Source organism: Nannobrachium achirus (genome assembly GCF_963921795.1).
Source record: "Nannobrachium achirus genome assembly, chromosome: 6".
Taxonomy (NCBI): domain Eukaryota; kingdom Metazoa; phylum Chordata; class Actinopteri; order Myctophiformes; family Myctophidae; genus Nannobrachium; species Nannobrachium achirus.
Window position 1 is genome coordinate 10,566,560 of NC_137815.1, and position 20,865 is coordinate 10,587,424.

Below are 20,865 nucleotides of genomic sequence, written 5' to 3' on the forward strand. Positions count from 1 at the left end.
AGAATTAGATCTTGATCAGGAGTCTTGCCTCATAGTACAGGAAATAATAAGAGCAATCGTTCACTCGGTGATACAAGCGTGAAAATTGGTACACATCATCTTTGGAGGCCACTCTTTGATTTAAGAAGCCAAGCCACGTGAAAATCAAAGATGGCGGCCCCCGAAATCCAAGATGTCCGTCCAAAAAAGTGTTTTTTCCTTTATAACTCCAAAAGCATTGGTTTTAAGACCCATACACATATTATAGTTGAATATAAAGTTGGGCATTGCGGATATTTTGGTACCAAGTATGTGTCTGTATCTATAAGAGTTTTTGAGATACAACATATAGGTACTTTTACAGACTCAGGTGTACCTATATGCTGTATCTCAAGAACTGAAATGGATACAGACACGTACCTGGTACCAAAATGTCCGCAATGCCTGATTTTATATTCAACTTTAATACATTTATGGGTCTTAAAATCAATGCATTTGGAGTTATAAAGGTAAAAACCCTTTTTTGGACGGACATCTTGGATTTCGGGGGCCGCAGAGGTCAATTAGAAGTGGTTCCACGTCTGAAAACAAACTTCATAGTATATAGAAACACTGTAGAAAGTTTCATGCTTCTTTCATAAAATGCACAATACCTTCCATATAATGAGCTTAACAGCCCCACTATCTGTCAGCAAGACTCAGCATATTACAATAACTCACTCATTACCTGAAGTCCGCTGCTTCTGTGATGTGATGCGGTGCATGAAGAATTAATCCAGTATTTGTTGGTGAGAAGTTGAAAAAGGGGAACGCAAAATAGTCATTAATCATTAGTTTACTTTGCTTAGAATGGAATACCAATCCATAGCCTAATGGTTTAATTTAACTTTGCGGAGAGGAGAGCTGTTACAACTCTCCCTCACGGCCGAATTCCGTTATTACACCGTTGCGAAACTGATGCGAAACCGCACTAATCCACTTCTAGAGCCGAATTCCGAAAATTCGGCTCTGGGTCAGGAAAACACGTCTTCGTGTGTCAAAATGGCCGAATCAATAGTAAAAGCTATCGTCTTACTTCAAAATCGACCAAAATCGACCTCATGTAATGACCACCTTAGGCTCAAATCATGGCTTAGTTTATTCTACTTACGTGAAATACGCCCCCCTCCTCCCCCTGCCCAAACGTTTGGACTTGTAGATCAGCTATTTCAGAGAAGAAAGGGGGGAGGGGGTGGCATTGGCCCCTGGGGGTGACCAGAGGATGAAGTGGTCAACTCCCCTTCATACCACAACAGGTAAGGGCTTGTGTGTGTGTGTGTGTGTGTGTGTGTGTGTGTGTGTGTGTGTGTGTGTGTGTGTGTGTGTGTGTGTGTGTGTGTGTGTGTGTGTGTGTGTGTGTGTGTGCGTGCGCGTGCGTGCGTGTGCGTGTGTGTATGTGGGCGCGTGATCCTGTGTGTGTGTGTGTGTGTGTGTGTGTGTGGGGGGGGGGGGGTTGCATAATTATTGTCTTAAACTCTCTCCTCTCCTCTCCCCTTCCCCCCACAGACACACCGTTGCTACAATCTGCACCAAATGTGCCACAAACACTATTTAAGGATCTGCCATGAGAACAGTCACACACAACAATTGACTAAAAAGGAAGTTAACACGTACAGCAGTGTTACAGTGGTGTGTAACAGTTTACAGTTCAGATACGACTTCTACTACAGTAAAAAAAAAGTGAAACAGTGAAAAAGCACTATGGCTTGTTTACATTGGGGTCCTTTGTGCTCAATTCATTGAGGAAAGAAATAGTTTAAACCTGAGCTGCTGATTCATATCAGTAAGTATTTACACACCACTCAACTCCAAAACAACTCCACTCACAATAACTGTACAACCATACACAAACCAGGTGGTTGAATATAAATATACAAGGAGTTCTTACCTTGTGTTGTTGTGCATCTGTGTCTCTGTCCAGGTATGTAACTGACAGAGCCATGTGAGTTTCTCTGACTGGACATGACACGACCTGTTCATGGAAGGAGACAGGCTCACACACACACACACACACACACACACACACACACACACACACACACACACACACACACACACACACACACACACACACACACACACACACACACACACACATTCCTCTCACACACACACACACACACACACACACACACACACACACACACACACACACAGGGTATAAGTCCAAGTCAGGACTCAAGCACGCTGGAAGTGGGGTTCCACCCCCCGACCCCCCCCCCCCCCCCCTTTAAACTATGTTAACACAAAATAATTCCCCACGCTCAAAAGCCCTTAATGCTGCATATTATTCATATTTAGGGCTGGGACTTTAACTGATTAATTGCGATTAATTAATTACAGAAAATGTACGCGATAAAAAAAATGAACACATTTTAATCGCACTTAGTTTTTGCACCACAGAACCTTCAGTTTCGGTCGTACCGATCATAGCAATGCACCAACCAAGAAGAGACAACAAAAGCAAAGGGAGAAGTAGCCGATCAGAGCGCTTTGCTTGGCCCAGTGGATGAGAAATTTAGATTTAAAAAACTCACTTGTTGATTCACTCATACAACAAAATGTATTTTGCTTGAAAAAAAATGCTTCTCGGGTCTCGGGTCAAATAATAATAATATTTGACCCGAGATTAAAATGTGATTAATTGCGATTAATTAATTACAAAGACTGTAATTCGATAAAAAAAATGTATCACATCCCAGCCCTATTAATATTTTTTTTCATATATATATATATATATATATATATATATATATACATTTGTAGTCCAACTCGAAGCGACAGGCAAGACTACACTTATCAAGCATTTAATTAGGGATTGGGGGGGACCAAAACAAAGCGACGCCGCTTCTTCTGCCTGTTGCCGGTTTAGCCCATGCCTAGGCTGGATCACACAGCCCATTTAACAATAATACCAAACTTTCCTTTCGTGGAAAGCCTGGTGACACAAGGTTACCTGAAATGTAATGGGAACTAGAAAAGAAAATTTCCAAGAAATTTTAAGTGTGCCTGCAGCTCGCTAAGTCTGTGCAACCTTGTGTAGCGGTTGGTGTTAGCATTAGCGTTAAATTTTTTAACATTAGCATTTTTTGCATAAGCTTTAACATTATGGTTCTTCATATGACACCACCCACAGCCATTTCGACTAATTAGTGGCGTTTTGGCGCATTTTCGGCCGTTATCACGGGTCGCACTTTAACGACAGTTTTTTTTAGAAAAAATTGTTTTGTGAGAAAAAAAAAATGTTTGAGAAAAAAAAAGTTTTTTGAGAAAAAAAGTTTTTTGAGAAAAAAAAAAGGTTTTTGAGAAAAAAAAATTGAGAAAAAAAAATATTTTGAGAAAAAAAAATTGAGAAAAAAAAATTTTGAGAAAAAAAAAAAATTTGAGAAAAAAAACATTTTTGAGAAAAAACATTTTTTTGAGAAAAAAAATGTTTTGAGAAAAAAAAAATTGAGAAAAAAAAATATTTGAGAAAAAAAAATTTGAGAAAAAAAAATTGAGAAAAAAAAATGTTTGAGAAAAAAAAAATTTGAGAAAAAAAAATAGAGAAAAAAAAGTTTTTGAGAAAAAAAAATTTTGAGAAAAAAAAAATTTTGAGAAAAAAAAAATTAAGAAAAAAAAATTTTGAGAAAAAAAAATTTTGAGAAAAAAAAAAATTGAGAAAAAACATTTTTTTGAGAAAAAAAAAATTATGACACCAGCCGCGAGTCTGTACGACAAACGGTTCATGAGTTATAGAGGCACTTCCTGTTTGGCGAAGGACACTTCCTGTTACAGAGGGGGCGGGGCTTAATCAATTACAGCTCATCCCTATTGGCCGGAAAAAGACCAAAGTTGTGTGTGCATTTTAAAGTTTAAATCACGTTGCTAGGCAAAAGTATGGCAGAGTTATGTGGCGCCAAAGTTTCTGTTTTTTTTTCGGAGTCCCCCATTCTAAGTCAATGGGGTTTTTGGGCGTTGTTTTTTGCGAATTACATCGCAATCGTATCGCGGATCGGAAAGAAAAGTAATAGCACACCATTCCCGGCCGAGCCGCACATTTTGATGTATATATTGCGGGGGTGGCGTAAATTGTGCGGCAGTTATTACGAGCAGAAATTTGCAAGAACATGACTTACTTACTTACTGACTTAAGTATGGCGGATTACAATAAGTGTTTTGCCATTGCATGGCAGGCACACTTAATTATATGTCAGAGTTGCAAAGACACTCCTTCAACGTGAACATACAGTGCCACCTGCTGTTCAATGTATGATATAGACTACTTTGAGAAGATTGAGGGTTTTAAAGGGATACTTACATTTCAAACATGTTTGGGGTCATTTTAACGTCCACTCAGGCTTTTGTGAGCAACCCCAGACAGTTTTTAAGTTGCTTTATTCAGTATTTAGATACAAAATAAATAAATAAAACAATCAGACACAATGTTAACATTACCCCAAACATGTTTGAAAGTGATTGATTGATTGATTGATTGATTGATTGATTGATTGATTGATTGAATATTGTATTAGACTTAAAATGTAGTACAGTACAATTACAGTTAAACACGCTGCCTAAAAGGAACATCCACAATAAGACCTTTTATGGTCTTTTTGACGTTGGAAGCCCTCTGTATTTAATTCATGGACATAATAAATAGCAAGCAAAGAAAACATTCAATAATATCGCAGTTATAAAAACACTATATGTACAGGATCGGGGAAACAAGGGGGTGGGGCTAAGGTAAGGGGGGGGGGGGGGGGGGCTGTCTATGGGATTAGTGATAACTACCTCCTTCTCTGGCCTCCTGAAAGGTGAGTTTTCAGGGCAGTTTTGAAGGATGCCAGCGAGCTACATGTTTTAAGGGAGGTAGTCAAGGAATTCCACACCTGGGTGGCAGTGTTGTAGAAGGAGAATTTACCCATATTTGTCTTATGGGTTTGTGTTATCAGATCGTTGCGTGCATGCGCTCCCTCTGGTGTTGTGACTGTGTTTTTTGGAGATGTTTGGTCAGATATGATCATAGATCATAGATACCTACTCCTCCCGCAGCAAGGGAAATTCAGTATTTTCAGCCCAACCCAGCTGCTTCGCTGCCCACAGGGAGCGTGTGAGCAATTAGGGGTCAAGAGTCTTGCTCAGGGACACACATCCACATTGCTACCCTGGCCTGGAACTGAACCAGGGACAACCAGGGGAACTGGTTCCCAATCCCCAGGCAGGCTCCCTAACCATTAAGCTATGGCCGCCCTCAATATGTGGGTACTGAGGGGATGGAGGGCAGATTTGCGTTGACTATTTTGAAAGTCAATCCCATTTTCTGTTGTTTAACCCTGTCTTCAACGCTGAGCCAACTTAGGCTAGCAAAATGAGTGGGAGAAAGGTTTCTCAGGCCAAGGACTAGGGATAGGACGATATCAATATTTCATGTCACGATTATTGTGACCAAAGAAATTGCGAATTACGATATTTTCACATTAATCAAAGAAAATATCCCCAATATCCATTATAGAGAGACTGTATCAAGTATGCGTTATTTCCAGGTCTGTTTTACCAATCACAGAGGGTTTAAAATTGTACCGGATATTCAGCTTGCTCTGAAAATAAAAGGTGAACTGATCCCAATGCATGATGATACATTTAAATCTCCACGATACGATTATTATTTTGTGGTTTTTATCACAATAAACGATAATAGCGATTATCATCCCATCCCTACCAAGGACCCCTCAGCCCTGGGACAGAGATGAAGCAGGGACCCCCACTACATAGTGTATATTGTGTTGCAGATTAAACTTGTTCATAGATTTCATAGCTTCATAGACTTAGTTGTTTGACAACACTTTCATCCGCTCCTTACATTTGACCTTGTGTGTTGGTCCCTGGCTATGTCCCTATGTCCGTATGCAGTACAAGACTAACGTCACAGAAACTACACAGAGGCCGACATCACCACAGCTGATGTCACGGACAGAACAACCTATACAAGGACACGTATACAAGTGTGTGGTGTTTGATACCGTGTGAAGTAACGGTGCCAACCGCTCCCACGTCTGGCTTTGTGTGTCTGAGCAGGGATTTCTATGCAAAGTGACTTCATTCGTCCGACTCTCCCTGTTACTAAGCCCATCCCCCATTGGGGGGGGGGCATTCATCATAAAACAGCAGATCTACAAGCTCACAAGGTGTCACGTTGTGAAATGAAGGTGTGGAAGAACACCTGTCTCTTACCTCTTCTTAATGGCGGCTCATGGAAACTCCATATTATGTTCCTTCTTTATAAAAATACACCATAACAATATCCACCATAATATCCTCTTATTTATAAGGTTTTCCTTATTTAGGACACAACGTTTCATCCAGCTCAATATGATATCATTGTTGTGATGTTGGATGAAGTTCGACTGTAAAGAATGTTTTTGATCAAAACAAACCAAGTACTCTTTTCAAAATGGAACCCAAACCGCATCACTTCCTGTAACCTTTACACCTTTCCCTTCTACTTCCTGGAACTATACCTTCTGCTTTTTAGCCTTTTACAGCTCCCCCTCTGGAGTGGAGCCAGTACTACACTGAATGAATGGCGTTCTCAGAGTTACTACTAACCTCTTTTTCTGCAAAGAGCTTTGTTGTAGAAGGAAAAAACGAGCAGACAAAGTACAGAGCCAACAGTCAAAGTATTGAGAGTTCAAGTGGTGAAATGTCTGAAAACACATTAACATGAATCCAACATGTTCATAATATAAGAGCTTATAGATCGGCTATTTTCACTATTTTAAAATGCTTTAAAAATAATTAAAGGCGTAAGGCAGGGGTCTCCAACGTTATCAGACCAAGGACCCCAATAGCTGAGAGACAGAGATAAAGCAGGAACCCCCTCTACATACTGTATAAATGTGTGATGCAGATTTTCATCGATTTCATACATAGATAGACTCATAGACTTGTTAGACAGCACTGTCATCAGTCTATGTTGGAGTCATGTTAATGTGTATTTTCAGACATTAAAGGTTAAATGACATTCTGTTTTTACCAATCATAAAAGTCTTTGCCCTGGTCCTAAAAACATGTTTTAAAATGTTTAAGCTTGAAAATCCACTCCATGGAGCTGTGGTCTCTATCTTTTATGAACCCTTTTGAAAAAAGGTCTGTCACCTGAAATACTCTATATTCACCACCAGGGGAGCCTCTCTCTCCTCTCCCCCACTCATTATATTAGTATGGTGCAGTAACTATGTACTTGAGTACAATTTTGAGTAGCCTATTTGTACTTTACTTGAGTATTTCCAATTTTCAATTCTTATACTTCTACTCCACTACATCTCAGAGGCAAATGCACTTTATCTCTCCACTACAATCATTTGGAGGCTTTAGTTACTAGTAACTTTGTAGATTTTGATTATTAATACATACTCAATCACTTCAGCCCTTATAGGCCAGCGGTTCCCAAACTATGGTCCCGACCCAGTGGCCACACACACACACACACACACACACACACACACGCACACACACACACACACACACACACACACACACACACACACACACACACACACATGCACGCATATGCACGCGCACGCACTTACAGATCTGCGGCCGCCCCTCCAACACGCTGAGAGATGCGTGCTGCGGATTCAATTTGGATCGGGACCCGATCATCGGGTGCGTGCTCGCATTTGCGTTGCGTTCGCACAAGACACAGGACACAGACACACACAGAACCATGGCGAGCCGAGCCCGAGGCGCTGTTTTTTCTTACCCCGGGGACGATACATTACCGGAGCCTTGTGGTTACATTATGTACCTTCGCGGAGTTCAATTTAGACCGTCCGCGCCGCGGTAACGTTCCAGAAAAACTTCACGGTCCACATATTGCTTGTGTTTATCATAGCGTTTTACTCTCTGCTCGCTGGCCCGTGCCATTGGGTGTGTGGGGGGGCTCCCTCCATTCCGACACAGCAAAGACATAGAGCCTAGTGTTGGTAAGAGGAGGGAGAACCATCTCTCACTGTATCCGGGCAATGACGGCACCAGGGGGGGGGGGGCTAGGGGGCGCTCTTAGCCCCTGCTCAGCCCCCCCTCCCCACAGACCCAATTGTAATGAAAAATATTTACAGAATAAATAAATAAAAGATAATAAATATGTGAAAGAAAATGGACTTGCTTCTATGTAAAATCATACAATAAAATGTATTTTCTATAAAGATAATTATTTGCTATTAACAGCCCTGTTCACTGATCAGAAGTGCATTCTCTCGGTAGAAGACGTGGTCTGCAACACAGCCACTTAATTCTCCCCCCTCCCGTTACACACAGACACACACACACACACACACACACACACACACACACACTGCACCGAGGAGAAGAGACAGAGCTGGCATCTCAAAAGACGTTTGAAATTTTTTTTTTTAAACGTCTTGGATACAGTGCCACTGGAATAATTCATCATAGATCAGAATATAGGTACTTCTACCTTTGTAGCTGTTGTCATCTCAAAGTAAAATCCACGATTTTTTTCTCCAACTTGCTTGGATTAGAATGAGGAGAACTTAAGTGATCACGGTGATCACGGTGAATGCAATACTAGATTGCCAGCCAGCTGTGTTGGGTTAACGAGGCTCGTTGAGAATGACCCTTATTTGACATACTGTAGATGAGCAACTAAGGCACTGTCTTTTATGGCAAGACATTTTAACTTTTTGTATTTTGTCTGTGCATGTGTGTCAACTGAGAATGGTTTCTCTGTAGCCTAGGTCAGGGGTTTTCAACAGGGGGTCCTCAGAATTACTACAGGGGGTCCTCCAAATCTTTGTGTGATATAAACCTTTTTTCCTCCTTTTTCATATTAACCACTTGCCAAAAATAGCCGATCTACAAGCTCACAACTTCTCGTGCTGAAAGGCCTTGTGAGCTTGTAGATCGGCTATTTTCGGCAAAAATGACTTGTAATTTCCTGTTGTCCTCAAATGGGCAACTTTATTTTTCATCCTGCATATCAAGCCTAATTATAATAATGATAATAATGCATACTGTATGATAAATGTATGCCTTATTCCACCTATATCTTTCCATTCCCACAACAATATAGGCTAAGGAAAGAAATGGCATATTTTGGACATATTTTGATTTGTGATTAATCATGATTAGTTCATTTTTAAGCTGTGATTAATCTGATAAAAAATAGTAATAATTTGAAAGCCCTAATATTAATATGTGAAAGACAACTGACTGACTTCTATGTAAATCATATACGACGGGTATCTTGTTTACAAACATTGAGACTAAATGCACAGCTGACTGTATCATGTAATCAATTCCGTCCAATCCCCAAACCTGTTGTTCTGGGGAGCGCTGGTTAAACCTGGTTTCATTGGCTAATTTTGGTACCGGACCCTGCGCACGCATCTAGTTTTATCAGTGTAACGTGGACCAGAAACCCGTCTATGGACAGTTTGTTCCGCAATGTCGCCAGTGGAGCACCGTTCGTTAATTAAAACGGGAGCGTTCCGAGCGTTGTCGCTCGACGCGCCCGGTGGAGCCGGGGGGTTAGCCCCCACTCTAAAAAAGCCAGCCCCCCCACAGACCCCCCAGTCACAATTTTCTGGAGCCGTCACTGTATCCGGGGAACGGTGCACTGTGATCTGACACAGCTGACAGAGTGTCGGTAAGGAGGGGGGAGGCGCTGCTCGCCAGCCTCGCCTGCTCGGACACCGCGGAGCTCTGTAACCCTGAGAGCAGTGCGCAAATACATTGCGATACATAGCGATTTTAATTATTTCACCAAAGCATAAACGGACTACTTGATATGAAGGATATTGATGTAAATAAGATAGTTGAATGAACACATGTATTTTATATGCTCATATTTACAATTAAAGGACAATATAATGTAGAGATTACTTCCTCAAAACTTGGGCTGTGGAGAAATACAGACAGAGAGAGAGTAGAGCCCAGGAGGAGGAGGGGGGGGGGGGGGGGGGGGGGGTGCACTAACTGCTTGTGACGACATAGTCCGAGAGCCAATGATCAGAGCATCAGAGCCTCATTATGCATCAGAGCCTGCGTTTTGCAGGACCACTAAGAAAGCACTGCATGTTGAAAGTTTTTTTTTTTTTGTGTCATTGAGGCCAGGAAACATTAAAAAAAGCATAAAAAACTCAAAATGTATTTTTGGATGTCACCACCCCTTTAAAGGTCCATGAAACACAAAATCACGTTTTCTATAAATATATATTATATTGTAAGATGGGCCAGTCTTACTGTTACGTTCAAAAATAGCTGTATTATAATAATGCAATACTATTAACCATTTACCATTAAAGGAATATATATATATTACTGTTGTATGATTATTCTTATATAAACCCAAATGGAAAAGGGGGAACTTTGTTGCCGGACAACGCCAGTTGGACTTTAACCAACAAACCATTAAAGGTTTAACACCACTAGGCTAGACACAGGTTCGTAATTATACCAGGCTGGGAGAGCAATAAGTGGGTACGAACACCCAGAGAGACTGACACCACACCGTTTGTTCAGGGGGGTACAAAGGTACAAAAAGGAATTTATTAGCCCTATACAATGGGATCTCTAAAAATGCCCTGGGACAACAATAAAACATAAAAGAAAACCTAACATCCTAAAAGGCGCCACTAACTAAAACACAATACAGATCATTTATTAATAGTTAAAATGTTATAAAAAAAAGGTTATCTTTGGTTCTACTAGTCAAGTGCCAGGTGCGGATCGTAGAGCACTCTCCTAGTATTCGTCTGTTCAACGAATTAATATAGACAGGGGGGTGAGCAGCCAGGGAGCCCAGGATAGCCACACAGCTCAGCAGTACTCAACAGCGTACATCATACGTCATCTCCTGGAACACACAATGGGAGGCCGCCAGATCATATGTTCACAGGTGCAGCATAGTTGTCTTAAAAGTACGGTGCGTTAACTTCGTGTGTCGCGATGGAAAGGTACTTACAGACCAGGGAAGCGGCTGCTTCCCTGTGAGTGTTGTAGACGTGCGACACACGCCGGACCGTCTCTCTCACAGGGGACCAGGTAGTCGTCTCCTCCGTCCTTCTCCGTCTCTCTCACCGGCGGTTCAGGTAATCGTCGTCTTCTCACAGCGGGCCAGGCAGTCGGTTCGCCTCTCTCACCGGCGTGCCAGTCTCTCCGTTCGCTGTAACTATAAGATTCACACAATGTCTCTCTCGGTCAGTGTAGCATAGCCACTCCACTCAGCACATGAGCCTCGGCTCTTGCTCAATCCGTCTGTGCTGCTTCCCCTGTTCAGCCCGACTGAATCACAATGTCCCATTTCATAGTCCTGCGTTCCGCCCAGCCGCCACCCAATTGGCCAGCCGTGACGTCAACCCACCCTGCATAGGCTGCGACATCGCCGCTAGTTATCCTATCCAGAACCTTCATTCACTTAAAGTCCCGCAGTCCATTTAGAAAAAGAGGACATGGTTAGGGGGAAAGGAATATTATTACCACATAAATACCATAACGAAAATACAATGTGTTTACATAAAAGAAACAAAAAGAAAACAACATTGTAGTTAAAGAAATAATACAAAAAATGAAAAATAACAACACCTTCCTTTCATCCCTATCACACTCCCCCCTACTTTATTGTTAGCAGTCCCTGCAACGACTCAGGCCGGACTATACCTGGCAGGCGGCTGCCCCAAGTTGCTCCTAGTGGAACGTCGGGGGCCCATAGGGAAAAACCCATAACACTGTGGCACTACTGGTCTGCTCACTTCAGGCACTGGCTCGGGTGGCACCGTTGACTGTGGCGGGGACACACACAATTTCAAAGCGTTACGGTGAACAGTTCGATCCCGGCCTCCCTTCTCTGGCCTAATCCTGTACACCAGCCCCGCCTCCCCGACTGTTTCCATCACTACAAACGGCTCAGGGTCCCACCATGGAGCCAACTTCCCCTGCCCTTGTCGATTCCGATTCCGAACCCATACTCGTTCCCCTGGTAGCAATGGAGGTATACCTGCCCTACGATCATAGATGCGTTTCCGTTGCTCAGCTGCCCCACCCATCCTCTGCCCAGCATGACGATAAGCCACATTCATTCGCTGCTGGTGGTCCTGTACCCAATCCCCCACTCTTAACTTGGGCTGTACTGGGGGCACCCCTAATTCAACATCAACAGGACGCCGTAAATGACGACCGAACATCAAATAAGATGGAGCATAGCCAGTGGCGCTATGGGGCGTATTGTTATAAGCATGTACTAATTCAGAAAGATGTTCAGGCCACCGTTCTTGTTTGTTGGCATCTAAAGTGCGCAACAAATTCAATAACGTTTGATTCCAACGTTCCACCGCCCCATTTCCGGCCGGATTATACGGGGTCGTACGGCTCTTTCTTATGCCATAAATAGTACATAACTGTTGCATTAACTCAGATTCAAAATTACGCCCCCTGTCGGCATGAAAACGGGCGGGGCATCCGAAGGGTTGAATAATATTAGCCCACAGGGCGCGGACAGTAGTCTGCGCTGTCTGGTCTCGAGTGGGTATAGCCCAGCTGTACCTAGTGAACAAATCAGTGGCAACCAGAATATTTTGACACACGTCAGCAGGCCTACCTAGGGTGAGGAAATCAATTGCAACTACTTCGAGTGGGTAAGAGACACTAAATGGCTGTAAAGGGGCCCGGGGCTCTACCCTCGTTTTCTGTAGGCTGCAGTTGACACACCCTTGATGGAACCGGCGTACCTCACCCTCCATGCCAGTCCAGTAGAAACGGCGCCGCAGCTGGGCCAACGTCCGATCTGCTCCAGCATGCGCCGCAGCCACATAAACCTCTCTCCACACGTCCTGACGTCGAGAACCTGGACAGACAAGCTGATAATACACTTCCTGCGTATAAGGATCAGTCATTCTACGGCACAGTACACCGTTCTTCAGTTCCAATTTGGCCCATTGTCGCAGCAGCTGATTAGCTCCCCGGGACCAACTCTGTTTCTCACTCAGCGTGGGGTGGCGGCCGCGGGCCACACATTGCGCCACCAACGTGATATCCCCATCATTTTGCTGTGCGTCACGCCATTCACTTCTCTCCTCGCCACTCTGAACAGTCTCTGGCGTCAACTCCACCATAGCCACCCCAGCGGTTTCCACAGGGAACCTGGACAAGGCGTCCGCGTTAGCATTACTTTTGCCCGGTCGATATTTAATATCAAATGTGAAGGATGCTAACTGGGCCGCCCAGCGTTGCTCTACTGCTCCCAAACGGGCTGTGTGGAGATGCGCCACAGGGTTATTATCTGTGTAAATGGTAAACTGGGCCCCGGTCAGATAGTCCTTGAACTTTTCCGTCACGGCCCACTTAAGGGCTAACAGCTCTAACTTGAAAGAGCTATAGTTGGCATCATTTTGCTCCGTCGGATGCAGACTCCGGCTCGCATAAGAAATAACCCGTTCTCGGCCATCTTGGATTTGTGCCAATACAGCGCCCAGGCCACGATTACTCGCATCAGTATACACCACGAATGGCTGGCTATAATCGGCGTAAGCCAAAACAGGGGCCTGCGTGAGGGCCGTTTTTAGCGCGTCGAAAGCCTTCTGGCAGTCAACTGTCCACGCTATTTTATACTGGTGGGATTTAGCGTCATTTGGAATGCCGATTGGTAAATTATTTAAGGGTCGGGCTATAGCAGCAAAGGATGGCACAAACCGGCGGTAATATCCCGCAAACCCCAGGAACGCACGGACGCCGCGCGCCGTCTCAGGGGGGACCCACTCTCTCACTGCCACCAGCTTGTCGGGATCTGGGCGCACACCCTCCTGGTCCACGACATGCCCCAGGAATTTCACTTCGCGTTGGAGAAGCGTACATTTATCGAGGCGCAGCTTTAATCCATGTTTCTCCAGGCGCTGGAACACTCTATCCAGGTGCTGTAGGTGAGAGGAAAAGTCAGGTGAGTATATAATAATATCATCTAAATATACTAATAAAGACTCAGCCAGCTGCCCGCTCAAACACTGCTGCATCAGTCTCTGAAAAGTGGCAGGGGCATTACATAACCCAAACGGCATTCTTTTGAATTCAAACAGCCCCAAAGGGGTTGTAAACGCAGTCTTCTCTTGGTCCCGAGGATCCATTCCGACCTGCCAGTACCCGCTGGCCAAGTCGAGCGTGGAGAACCACTTCGCCTGTGTTAGGCTAGTCAATGTCTCTTCGATACGTGGCAAGGGGAAAGCGTCTTCATGAGTGATCGCATTCAGCTTGCGATAGTCCACGCAGAAACGCCAGTTACCATCTTTTTTCTTCACCAGCACGATCGGTGCGGCCCAGGGGCTACAGCTCTCTGCAATAACTCCCTTCTCCAGCATGTCACTCAGCAGCGTCTTCATCTCCTTATACATTGCGGGTGGCAGAGGTCGATGTCGCTCACGTATGGGGGGGGCATCTCCGGTGTGGATCTGGTGCTGCACGACGTCCGTCCGGCCGAAGTCCTCATCATGGGCAGCGAACACCCTCTCCCAGGTGGACAGCATGGCCCGCAGCTCGTCTCTTTCCTCATCTCGTAGATCAGTGCGCTCCATCAGTGTCCGCATCTCCTGTGGTAGCGGCCGCTCCAGCTCAGCCGCTTCAGTGGTGATCAAGGCGACGTCCACCTTACTGAGCCTGTCACTGGGCGAAGACGGAACGTCTTCGCCCAGTGACAGGCTCAGTTCCCTGCGCCCCCGGACCTCAGTGGCATCTACCGGGTACAGTTGCCCCAGTCGTTCGTACCGGCCCACCCAGATTGGATATGGATGTGGATTACACAGCCGCACGGGAACCCGTCCTCCCCGTATGGTCACCAGAGCGCGCGCCACCCCCAGCCTATGGCTGTTGGGTAGCGTCTCCAACAGAGCCTCGAAATCCCCACCCCCTGGACCTCGGCGTGTACGCCCCCACACCAGGACTTCACTTTGGGCAGGAACCCGGATCTTCTGTCGGTGATCAGGCCACACGTACCCCAGCGAACCGTCTGTCTTCGTCACAGCCTCCACCTGTTTACACGCCGCAAACGCATTTTTCCAGGCAGCCCTCCCCTGTCGCAGGGAGAAGGCAGCCTTCCCCGGCCCCTTGAACAAAGTATTCCAGCATGCACTTACGACATTCATACCGATAATTAAAGGTTGTGTGCAATGCTCGTCTTTTATGATCACGACCCCCCTCCCAGGCACAGTGACTCCCTCCAATTCCATATCTAGCACTGCATAGCTAGTATAGGGAATCTCTAGGCCATTGGCCGCTCTTAGTTTAAAGACGAGAGTCTTTTTGCCCAATTTAGCCGGGGAAAAATATTTATTAAACAAACTCTGTTGCATTAGTGTAACCTGCGATCCCGTATCCAATAAGCCCCGTAAATAAATTCCCCCCATAGTAAGGCCAATCGTAGGACATTCGCCAATGAACATTTCATGGTCCTTAGTTTCTCTTAATAGAGGTTTAACTCCCGCTGCTCGGACCTCAGCAACAGGCCTATTTAGTTTAACGGCGGCTGGCCGGTTCTGCAAAACCTAGCAATATGGCCCGCCCGTTTGCATTGGCGACATATGGGTCGACCCGTCTCATCCCATTCATTTCCCTGTGTAGGCACATACCGATGGCTAGGAGGTGCATGACGCGGCGGTGGCGCACGGCCAGCCTGGACAGGCTCATACTGTTGGTGAAGCGGAGGCGGTGCAGGAACAGCAGCGGCCTGCAGGAGTGGACGGATTTCGTTCATTAGTTCTTTCGTGAATCCCTGCATTTGGCTCTTCACATCATCCAAGATCTCTCGTTTCAATTCGTTCCTCCACTCGGCCGTCTGTAAAGGGTTAGGAATAGGCACAGGGTTAACAGCATGGCATGTAACTTCAGGTGCTCTCACACTTCCATGTTCGCTGTCTAGAAGTACAGCTTCTTCTCGCAGCGCAGCAAAGTCATTATCCGGATTTCTTCGGGCATATATTCTTAAGGCCTGGCTCAGAGGACCTTTAGACAACCCCATTAGCAGTTGATCTCGTAGGACGGAATCAGAAGGGGCCGTGTCCGGGTCGTGTTGCCGCAGCCTACAGAATAGCTCCCTCAGTCTCAGAATATATGAACCAATACTCTCGTCTGGGCGCTGTGTACAGCTATAAAATCGAGAACGCACCTGAGATACCGGCACTGTTTCTCTGTACAGACCATCAAGGTAGCTCAGAATTTTCGTTATCGTGTCTCGCTCCCCTTCTTCTAACACAACAATTTGTCGTTTAGCTTCGTCTGTTAGCGTCTTAAACAAAATATTAACTTTTCTTGCCTCTGTAATATCCTGTGTACCTAATAATCCCTTAATCTGCTCTCTCCACTCCTTATACTTTTCCTCACCTTCTGTTCCTCCAAACTTAGGCAACCATGGGGCCCCCGGGTATACAGGCATCATCATCATCCTAAATCTTAATACAAACACCAAATATAACCGTTCAGTCTCTCCTTATTGCTCTCTCCTGGTCCTGCCGACCACAACGCCAATTTATGTAAGATGGGCCAGTCTTACTGTTACGTTAAAAAATAGCTGTATTATAATAATGCAATACTATTAACCATTTACCATTAAAGGAATATATATATATTACTGTTGCATGATTATTCTTATATAAACCCAAATGGAAAAGGGGGAACTTTGTTGCCGGACAACGCCAGTTGGACTTTAACCAACAAACCATTAAAGGTTTAACACCACTAGGCTAGACACAGGTTCGTAATTATACCAGGCTGGGAGAGCAATAAGTGGGTACGAACACCCAGAGAGACTGACACCACACCGTTTGTTCAGGGGGGTACAAAGGTACAAAAAGGAATTTATTAGCCCTATACAATGGGATCTCTAAAAATGCCCTGGGACAACAATAAAACATAAAAGAAAACCTAACATCCTAAAAGGCGCCACTAACTAAAACACAATACAGAACTATTAATAGTTAAAATGTTATACAAAAAAGGTTATCTTTGGTTCTACTAGTCAAGTGCCAGGTGCGGATCGTAGAGCACTCTCCTAGTATTCGTCTGTTCAACGAATTAATATAGACAGGGGGGTGAGCAGCCAGGGAGCCCAGGATAGCCACACAGCTCAGCAGTACTCAACAGCATACATCATACGTCATCTCCTGGAACACACAATGGGAGGCCGCCAGATCATATGTTCACAGGTGCAGCATAGTTGTCTTAAAAGTATGGTGCGTTAACTTCGTGTGTCGCGATGGAAAGGTACTTACACACCAGGGAAGCGGCTGCTTCCCTGTGAGTGTTGTAGACGTGCGACACACGCCGGACCGTCTCTCTCACAGGGGACCAGGTAGTCGTCTCCTCCGTCCTTCTCCGTCTCTCTCACCGGCGGTTCAGGTAATCGTCGTCTTCTCACAGCGGGCCAGGCAGTCGGTTCGCCTCTCTCACCGGCGTGCCAGTCTCTCCGTTCGCTGTAACTATAAGATTCACACAATGTCTCTCTCGGTCAGTGTAGCATAGCCACTCCACTCAGCACATGAGCCTCGGCTCTTGCTCAATCCGTCTGTGCTGCTTCCCCTGTTCAGCCCGACTGAATCACAATGTCCCATTTCATAGTCCTGCGTTCCGCCCAGCCGCCACCCAATTGGCCAGCCGTGACGTCAACCCACCCTGCATAGGCTGCGACATCGCCGCTAGTTATCCTATCCAGAACCTTCATTCACTTAAAGTCCCGCAGTCCATTCAGAAAAAGAGGACATGGTTAGGGGGAAAGGAATATTATTACCACATAAATACCATAACGAAAATACAATGTGTTTACATAAAAGAAACAAAAAGAAAACATCATTGTAGTTAAAGAAATAATACAAAAAATGAAAAATAACAACACCTTCCTTTCATCCCTATCACAATATCAATGAGTCACTTGTGATAGGGAGCAGTGATATGGTTCAATTTGCCCATAGGCTTGGGGATTCAGAGCTTTCTGCTGTCTCTGTAGCTATTTCTGTGTACTTCCACTTTCTAGGTCAAAAAGAAATCTTTGGCGCCACTCATTAAATATTAGCTATCAATGTTCTGTGGTGTAACGTGACGTAGGCATATCTAATTAATATTAACGTTTGTTTTACAGAGTCGTATCAAGGGGGGGCGTGGTTTCACTGTATGCTTGTTTCAGCCAGAGAGAAGAGCAGGCTCTCTGTCAACAGACAGTTACACTGTGTGGTTCCTGTCTGTGTTATTTTCTGTGTAGTGTAGCCTGTGTGTGTGTGTGCGTGTGTGTGTGTGTGTGTGTGTGTGTGTGTGTGTGTGTGTGTGTGTGTGTGCGTGCGTGCGTGCGTGTCGTGACAGTGCACGCACACACACAACGTCCACACACGAAAAATAGCAGATCTACAAGCTCACAACGCGTCGCGAAAGCGACGCGTTGTGAGCTTGTATATCGGCTATGTATATGTAGCCTAGCTAATAGCCGTAGAGCCGAAACCAACGTGTTTACATGAGAAGCTGCTGCTGCAACGGCTGTTAGCTAGGCTACATAGCTACATAGCAGATATACAAGCTCACAACGCGTCGCGAAAGCGACGCGCCGCGACGCGTTGTGAGCTTGTAGATCTGCTAGTTTTCGTGTGTGTGGACGTTGTGTGTGCGCGCGCGCACTGTCATGTCACGACACACACACACACACACACACACACACACACACACACACACACACACACACACACTACACAGCAAATAGCTATAAGCTAGCCTAGCGTCCATTCTTCACTGGTTCCGTGGTCCAAAGCTGGAGAAAGTGTGTCCATGGATAAAAGCTCAGACCGCTTGTTTGTAAAATACCTGCACATTTTAATTGGTTACAGAACATGGAGTTGCCGAATCTTTATACTTTTTACACCTCCAATGGCTGGTTTTAAAAAATGTTTCCGAAATGGAAAAGCAACAAGTGCCCACTGCTGACAGCTTCGGTCTGTCTCTCTCTGAGAAGACGCATTACTCCGCCCCCTCCCCCCACAACGGCAGATAAACACGCCTACATTTTAGAAATCTTTTCATGTTCTGAAATCCCATAAAACAAATTAGAGGCGGGGTTTCTTATCCCTTTAAGCCACTTAAATAGTTGATATTTTGTAGACTTGACCTTTCACTATTTACTTGGTCTGCTCTTTTTTTTTTACCTCTACACCAAACCTATTTGCCGAAAATAGCCGATCTACAAGCTCTCAACGCCTCGCGCTAGATCTGCTATTTTTGGCTAAGGTTCTCCTTGGAATAGGGATGCTAGGGTTCAAGTTGTTAATTTAAAATAATTATCCTGTAGTAACTTTAAGGACCCCCTAGGGGTCCCGGACTCCCTGTTGAAGACCCATGTTGTAAGCCAAGGGATAAGGCACCGCACAGTTTAAAAGTTTGAGAAACACTGCAATTAGATCAATGTATTGTACTTAGTTTTATGACAAATGGTAAAATTTACTTATTTGTGTAAATATTTGAGTCTGGTTATTACCGGTAAGATACACCAACCTCACCAATTCAAATGTACTTCTACGTGCACGACTTTGTACATAAAAGAAATAGACTGATTCTGCATGAAAATCTAATCTTTCTTTACGCATATCTCCTTTTTTTGCATACAGGGACCCCAACTTGATGTCTAAAGAAGAGCAGCTGTACATCCGATCGTCACACTGCAATTAAAAGAACACCAATAAACATTGCATTTTTCATTATTCCTCGGGCACTCGGGCACGCACACGTGCGCGTGTGCCCGTGCACATGAGCAAAAAAGTAAAAAATAATTTAAAAAAAAGCACTTTTCCGGTCCTCACACATCAGCGCTCACATATCAACACCTCCTCACGCGGTCTGCGAGTCCGCAGCTGCATGGGTGCTTCTCTCCTTTGGATCACAGGATCAGTGTCTTAACTCAGTGAGCTACCTGCTGCCTGTATCAATGCAGTCTGCTTTCTGATTAGAGGAACAACAAACAATGATACAAAAAGGAAAAAAGAGAAAGAAAGAGAAGACCTTTAATAGCATTATTTTGTCTATGGTTTGTTGTACTGTTACTTGACTAGATGTTTGATTGTTTAAGAACCACAATAGTCCTCTGGTTTTTAAATACAAATCATTCACATGGGGCTCCTGGCACTACATCTTGTCAGATGGAGGTCTGCAGCCAAATTGGTATTGATTTGTTGGTCCTTGATATGAACATGTTTGAGAATAACTATTTAATGGAAGGGGTAGCTATAGTGAAAGGGGTAGGTATAGTGAAAGGGGTAGGTATAGTGAAAGGGGTAGGTATAATGAAAGGGGTAGGTATAGTGAAAGGGGTAGGTATAGTGAAAGGGGTAGCTATAGTGAAAGGGGTAGCTATAGTGAAAGGGGTAGGTATAGTGAAAGTGGTAGGTATAGTGAAAGGGGTAGCTATAGTGAAAGGGGTAGGTATAGTGAAAGGGGTAGGTATAGTGAAAGGGGTAGGTATAGTGAAAGGGGTAGGTATAGTGAAAGGGGTAGGTATAGTGAAAGGGGTAGGTATAATGAAAGGGGTAGGTATAGTGAAAGGGGTAGGTATAGTGAAAGGGGTAGGTATAATGAAAGGGGTAGGTATAATGAAAGGGGTAGGTATAGTGAAAGGGGTAGGTATAGTGAAAGGGGCTAGGTATAGTGAAAGGGGTAGGTATAATGAAAGGGGTAGCTATAGTGAAAGGGGTAGGTATAATGAAAGGGGTAGGTATAGTGAAAGGGGTAGGTATAGTGAAAGGGGTAGGTATAGCCTAATGGAGAGTGACTGCCTAGTAAGCAGAAGGTTGCGGGTTTAAGCCTCAGCATGGGGCATGATGTCAGTGACACAGTCAC